The sequence below is a fragment of the Opisthorchis viverrini genome, assembly GCF_000715545.1.
Source record: "Opisthorchis viverrini unplaced genomic scaffold opera_v5_23, whole genome shotgun sequence".
NCBI lineage: Eukaryota > Metazoa > Platyhelminthes > Trematoda > Opisthorchiida > Opisthorchiidae > Opisthorchis > Opisthorchis viverrini.
This window is the reverse complement of record NW_008751679.1, coordinates 307,466-314,221: the sequence shown is the minus strand read 5'-3', so window position 1 is coordinate 314,221 and position 6,756 is coordinate 307,466. Positions and strand designations below refer to the sequence as shown.

Below are 6,756 nucleotides of genomic sequence, written 5' to 3'. Positions count from 1 at the left end.
CAAATCCTTCACACAAGGGCAGTTTCTCAGACGTCCTAAATGTGACCTTTTCAAAGGCGAAGAAATTTCGCCATAGTTAAGACATGTTTTAAGCAGTTCCATCAAAGCGCTTGCAATAACTAGACAGCGGAAACCAGAAATGGACTTGTGGCTGATTCTCGAATGACCTTTGGAGCTGACAGTCTTGTATCTGGAAAATTAACTCTGCGGCTAAGCACCATGTAGTGATCCATCAACAGACGACTGTCCACATGTTGTACGGTCTAACAAGCAGACAATGACTGACTCCGCTTCATGGCGCCCTCTTCATAAACTAGCTTTATTCGATGTGGCAGTGTATTCACTACCTTCGAACAGTAAAAAATCTAAGATTATTCTCTGCGAAACTTTCGGGAGCCATCAATACTGTTGCAAAAAAGCGGCTGATTTGATTCCGTAGTGCTAGCTTAGAAATTTTGCTGCCTTCATGTCTGCATTTGGTCGCGACTCAAACGGGCTACCCTAGCTGTCAGGAAAACAATGACACGCTTCAGACTCTGAATTCATTGTTTTGAGGGTTTGAATGATGTCATGATTGGTCGTTTCTTAATACTCAGCTTCTTTATTGCAGCCCCACGACACTGTCTTGTTTCTGTACTAGATCAAGAGTAGTTTTGCTTTGATAATCATAACCCTTTGTCTATGTTATTTGGTTTCATAAGGACAGCAAAAGTTTTGGGGACTGTGTCCTAGTTGCGTGCAGCACAATGGTCTATATGTTACTTGTTAGCGGAAGTTCTGCAATCTGTTCCGTCTATTTCTATATCTGACGACCGGTTTCCGGTGACCTCTTTTTGAGGTGGCCACAGCTCTGTCATCAGTGATAGTGAGCTAAAACGTTGGGCTGTTCCTATTAGCTGCTAAAAAATAGCATCCACTTTGACCGGATGCCCACACAAAGAGTCTGGTTTTAGCCTCACTCTCCCAGAATGAAGATCTTCTCCGGATGGAAGGTGAGGCATTGCCATAATGGACAGTTCAACACGGTACAGCAATGTTTCTTCTCTATGGAATGAGACAGCGCAGTGCATGGGCCCTTGTACACTCCAGGGAATTCCGGAGTTGTGCACATTTCGCAGCCATTGACATCAAATTATTCGGTTGTTATATTCATCAGCGTCTGGAGAGCTGCTGAGAATTATGACTTCAGTTCAGTAAAGATTAAGCAAAACAGATTGACGGAAACTCGGGGACTTTACCTGCATGATGAGCGCCAAAAAGGGCGAAACCGGTCGTGGGCTGTTGAACAATTTTCAGCAACCTCATGAGTAGTGCACTACGTATACACATGTATCGCGATTTCTCGATTGTCGCACCAAATGAAACACAAGGCCGTCTGGTGCAGCACATTCAGTTGCCTGGAAACATCATAAAATCGCGAGTTTCAGCTATGTTCCAAGTGAGTCTCTCGCAAAACCAAATTTGCTTGCAAAAGAGTGCATTTTGTCGATCTTCACAAGTTAGCTCAAACTGCTAGTTGCATCCATCGGTAGAAGCCTTAACGCCAGACAACCAGGAAATAACAAAAGCACGGTTTTTATTTTTTTCAAGAAATCGAATATAAAGTCGTTAGGATGGCATCCGATGTGGGCAGTGACCTTTAGTGAGCAATCTGGCGGGTTTCTTCAGAAAACTGGCCGAAATTCAGTGTCGATGGGACTACACATTCAACTAGTTTTGAAACTATGGACGTCCACCCAGTCAGTCGGTGTTCCGAAGACATTGATGGGTAATGTTTCAGAGATCACGTACCCCGACGAAACTCCGCTTGGACAGAACTTTAACACAGTTACTAGGGGGTTCCCGTCCAAAGTTACTCACGCTAGGGAAGTTGTGGAGTCCTATGGCTAACCAATGTGGGCTTTCTACCAGGCGGAATTTGAAAATGCTTGATTCCAGGTACAGCTGTTAGATCAGATACTGTGGGTTAACCAACTGTGAGAAGGAGCGCTACCCACTGCCGCTTCATAAATGTAAGGCCAGCTCTCACTTGGAATGAGCATCAAATATATCCATGATGTGAGCAACGAAACCTGTCCAAGGTCTAAACTATTGAGAGAGCGTCACTGAGGGAATCGTCTTAGCATGAGTTCGTTAACATGCCATAACATTACATGTTTTAAAATGCAATGCTCTCAGAAAAATATACCCTCAATAGATTGGAAGAAAACCGATCCAGCCAGAATTAAAATTTTGAAAATGCACTCAATGCTGTTGAGTGCTTTCACTTGTTTGCACTCAACTTATCTTGACGAATATTGTTCAACATCGAGGTGATCTAAACATGACTAGGGTAGTTTATGGACAAAAAAAGGCACCGAACGGATGACCCCTTCTTGGTCGAAAAATGTTTCGCGGCTAGTTCAGGGTCGAAGAAAACGGAAAAATGCTTTAAAAAAATGCGTACTAAGGAACGAACAAAACGATGAGCGCTGGATGAGGCTGACTGAGTCGGCAGTTCTTAGGTGGCATTGGCCTATTTTGCAGCCGTTCCTACGCCATACTAACCAACTGAGGTTGTGCTCTCCAAGGTGAGTTTGAATTCACTTGCAGACTCGACAAGATGACATCTGAGGGTAATTTGCAGAATGCTACGGTAGCAATGCGATTACATTACAGGGTAAGAAAGTTTCGGTTAGTAGTCCAGCGAGTAAGAAAAAATGGGGACCGGCAAAGCGATAAAACGTGTTGGTTTTCGCAGTTTCCCGAGCAACAGAAAAACGCAGCCAAACAAACAAGCCAGTACATGACCGGTATCTATGAGGTAGTGTTTCAAGTTTCATGACGGAACATACCACTTATATGGTTGCTGAAATCCCTTCGATAGCCCTTGACAGATTTCGGCATTCTTGATGCTCATCAAGTAGGCGCCGTCAACCTTATGTCCTACTTGAACCCACATTGTACGAAAATCGCGAAACACACTGATTTGCACACGAATTCGTCTTCAATGGAGAGGTTTGTGTGACTCCAAGCTGATTCGCTCGCTTATGATATTCTCCAGCTGACTGTGCCGCCGCCTCATGCTTTCACCGAGAAGGACGAAATCCGACGTGGGCTGTTGAAAAGTTGTCAGTCGTCTTATGCTTAGTTTCCTTTCAAGAAACGTTTCATCTATCGTACAAACTGAAGCACAAAGCTGATTTTGTGCAGCACATTCATTTGAAGAACATCCTGGAGGGATTCAGCTGGGATTCGGCTAAGTCTCTTAACAGAACTAAATTGGCTTGCGAATGTGCGCATTCCGTTTCAGGTTTGTTTCTTGTTTGTAAGAAAGGTCCTCGTGATAACTGCGTGAATGATGGAAAGATGTGTACATCATCTGTTATTGTTCATTTTGAGAGAGCACCGAATCATTTCACTGTGAAACTGCTGGGAAACAGTGAAACAAGTTGACAGTTGCATCGCCTGGGTCCAAGTGCCTGGCCGGCCGGCACGCGCTACTCTTGGCCTAACCATCGCAGCAGCCAATCAACTGTCCTGAACAGGTGCCGCCATCCAAGACTACCACGGCTCGCTTCCGTTTGTCCGTCAGACTGTGCGGTTTTCGTTCGGCCCTATGGTAGTTTACTCGCGCGTGTGCATGTGTGTGCGGGCGTGCATTCGCGCATGTGCGCTACGTCTGGCTCCTGAACCTTAATTCCGTACACAGACAGCGCAGGATAGCCGTTGCCTTTGGTCTCTGGCCTGAGCCGTGCACACGTCCTGGTCCGTAGACGAAATGTTGGACGTGTTTTGGCAGGGTGAAAAGATTCACACTTAACCTTTGCGCAGGTATTGTCCGACGTGAACGAAAGCATATAGGTAGAGGTCTACAGACACACTGGCGTGCCTGTTCATACACATACCAAGGCAAGCAACCAGTGACAGAGAGATATGTGTCGTCCTTTCTCATGAAATGGTCAAACTCAAATGAAGAACCCATTGTTCCCGGATTTTGCTTGACCTAGTGACGATTTGAGGAGATACGCTTTCCATACCCATCGGAATTTGCAATAGATAACCGTTGAACACGGTTCTCGGAAACCACAGATTTGCAAATAACTTCTGGATTATTTCCCAGCCATTCACTGAATAACCGTTGGGAGGAACTTTTAGAAGGTGAGTACCGATAGTTTGGAATTTGTCTGCAAAGCTTTCGTTCTCTGGCTTTTACTGCACAAAATATGATGAATTCCGCTCTTCATGTCGATCTCCATCTAACTTGTTGCCTGGAACTCGATGTACTGTCAGGGGAAGTACGTTAGAACAGAACTGTTGAGTGTCCGCTATACTCAGTTGATTAGTTAAATGCTCGTTGTTCCAGCGACATTGCTCCACTGAAGCAATTGATCTGATTAAGCCGGCTGACCAGGAACAAGATATTTAATGTTGGTTAGGAAGAGTCGAATTGTAAGACCTCCGCACTGGAATACATCATAAAACCGATATTGTTGTGTTTCCCCAATTAAATCAGGCTTGACTACTTTAAAATAAAAACTTTCAGTACTTGGCCTTGTGTGGGCTCAGGTTTCGAAAAGCAGAGCAAGAAATGTAAGCATATTCACAAGTCACGTGCTGATTTGTATACGAATCCAACGAAGTGGAACTAATGAAGGTGTATTTGTGCCCTCGGAGGAAGGTTCCTAAGGAGACTGATCACACTGTTTTCCTGCGAAAATATATTCCCCCCCAATGAACTGGAACAAAAAGAGAAAAAAGATATTTTGTCAACTAAAAACCGTTTTCTTTTACCACTGTTTGCCATTTACTATTCGTGAATACGTCGTGGTGTATAGTTAACGTTAGCTGAAATGCATTCAAGTTCCCAACTGCATTCCCACGCAAGAGTAGCTTAACCCAATCAAGTGTTTTCCCAGGCCTCGCCTCGGCGTTCGTTCAGCTGTGTTCAGCTATGTTTGGCTGCTGGACATTCCTTTATGGGCCTATCAAAAATCCATCCAGTTTAATTCAAATGAGTGTGTCATCCCTTGTAAATTATTTGTGTCATGTTACTGAGGTGGATTTATTGATGGATTTTGAAATTCAGGGTCATGCAACGAGAGCTCTGAAAGACAATGGGTCTCGGGCAAGAACCGATCACATCTCAGTAGTTGCGGGACTCATAAAGTCTTTTGAGCAATCTACTCTCATTTTTGGGCGGTCATTCTGGTTAGTTTACGCCGAAATCGGACAGCACTGTGTCTGAGTTTTGCTTCATTTAGCGTTCATCAGCACAGTCGTTGATCGGCCTGGAATTTTACTAGAGTGTCCGCTATACTCAGTTGATTAGTTAAATGCTCGTTGTTCCAGCGACATTGCTCCACTGAAGCAATTGATCTGATTAAGCCGGCTGACCAGGAACAAGATATTTAATGTTGGTTAGGAAGAGTCGAATTGTAAGACCTCCGCACTGGAATACATCATACAACCGATATTGTTGTGTTTCCCCAATTAAATCAGGCTTGACTACTTTAAAATAAAAACTTTCAGTACTTGGCCTTGTGTGGGCTCAGGTTTCGAAAAGCAGAGCAAGAAATGTAAGCATATTCACAAGTCACGTGCTGATTTGTATACGAATCCAACGAAGTGGAACTAATGAAGGTGTATTTGTGCCCTCGGAGGAAGGTTCCTAAGGAGACTGATCACACTGTTTTCCTGCGAAAATATATCCCCCCCCAATGAACTGGAACAAAAAGAGAAAAAAGATATTTTGTCAACTAAAAACCGTTTTCTTTTACCACTGTTTGCCATTTACTATTCGTGAATACGTCGTGGTGTATAGTTAACGTTAGCTGAAATGCATTCAAGTTCCCAACTGCATTCCCACGCAAGAGTAGCTTAACCCAATCAAGTGTTTTCCCAGGCCTCGCCTCGGCGTTCGTTCAGCTGTGTTCAGCTATGTTTGGCTGCTGGACATTCCTTTATGGGCCTATCAAAAATCCATCCAGTTTAATTCAAATGAGTGTGTCATCCCTTGTAAATTATTTGTGTCATGTTACTGAGGTGGATTTATTGATGGATTTTGAAATTCAGGGTCATGCAACGAGAGCTCTGAAAGACAATGGGTCTCGGGCAAGAACCGATCACATCTCAGTAGTTGCGGGACTCATAAAGTCTTTTGAGCAATCTACTCTCATTTTTGGGCGGTCATTCTGGTTAGTTTACGCCGAAATCGGACAGCACTGTGTCTGAGTTTTGCTTCATTTAGCGTTCATCAGCACAGTCGTTGATCGGCCTGGAATTTTACTAGAATTATCATTCATTTTTGAAGAGCATGGTCACAAACATAAAAAGTGAATGCAAGCGATGAATGCGAAAGAGTAACAGGAGAATATGGGAGAAAAGAGAGAAAAGTCTCATTCGAAATAATGCCAAGAACAGTTCCAGTCTGATGAGGTGAATCCCAAAGTATGTAAAGATTTTGGTATGGAAACACGCGCCTAAAGACCAACAACCAAAGAAAGGACAAACAATGGTGAATGCTCTTCAAGGCGCGGTAGGCGTGGCATGCTTACTATCACTACCAGGTCAGTGCATGTTGGGTGAACCTGAGTTTTCACATTTGAAATGCGCAAATGGCTGGTAATTTGAATTGAAACGAACTGATGAGATTATCGGTGCCATTTTCTGAACCAAAATCATACAACTGAGCACATTTATGAGCGAATGTGGATGATACTATGACAAAGTCGACTGTGAATGTAGTCGAAAAAGCGGACAAATCTGTTGACTTGT

The 6,756-nt window shown here is 43.7% G+C and overlaps 1 protein-coding gene across 1 annotated transcript in view; it reads left to right on the top strand.

The window, feature by feature from the left end:
- Positions 1-3,790: 3,790 nt before the first annotated feature.
- T265_02008 (hypothetical protein) overlaps positions 3,791-6,756 on the top strand; it is a gene marked incomplete at both ends in the record, with an annotated part of 120,484 nt that continues 117,518 nt past the window's right edge. The window contains one exon of the mRNA XM_009166156.1: positions 3,791-4,140. The remainder of the gene's footprint in view (positions 4,141-6,756) is intronic.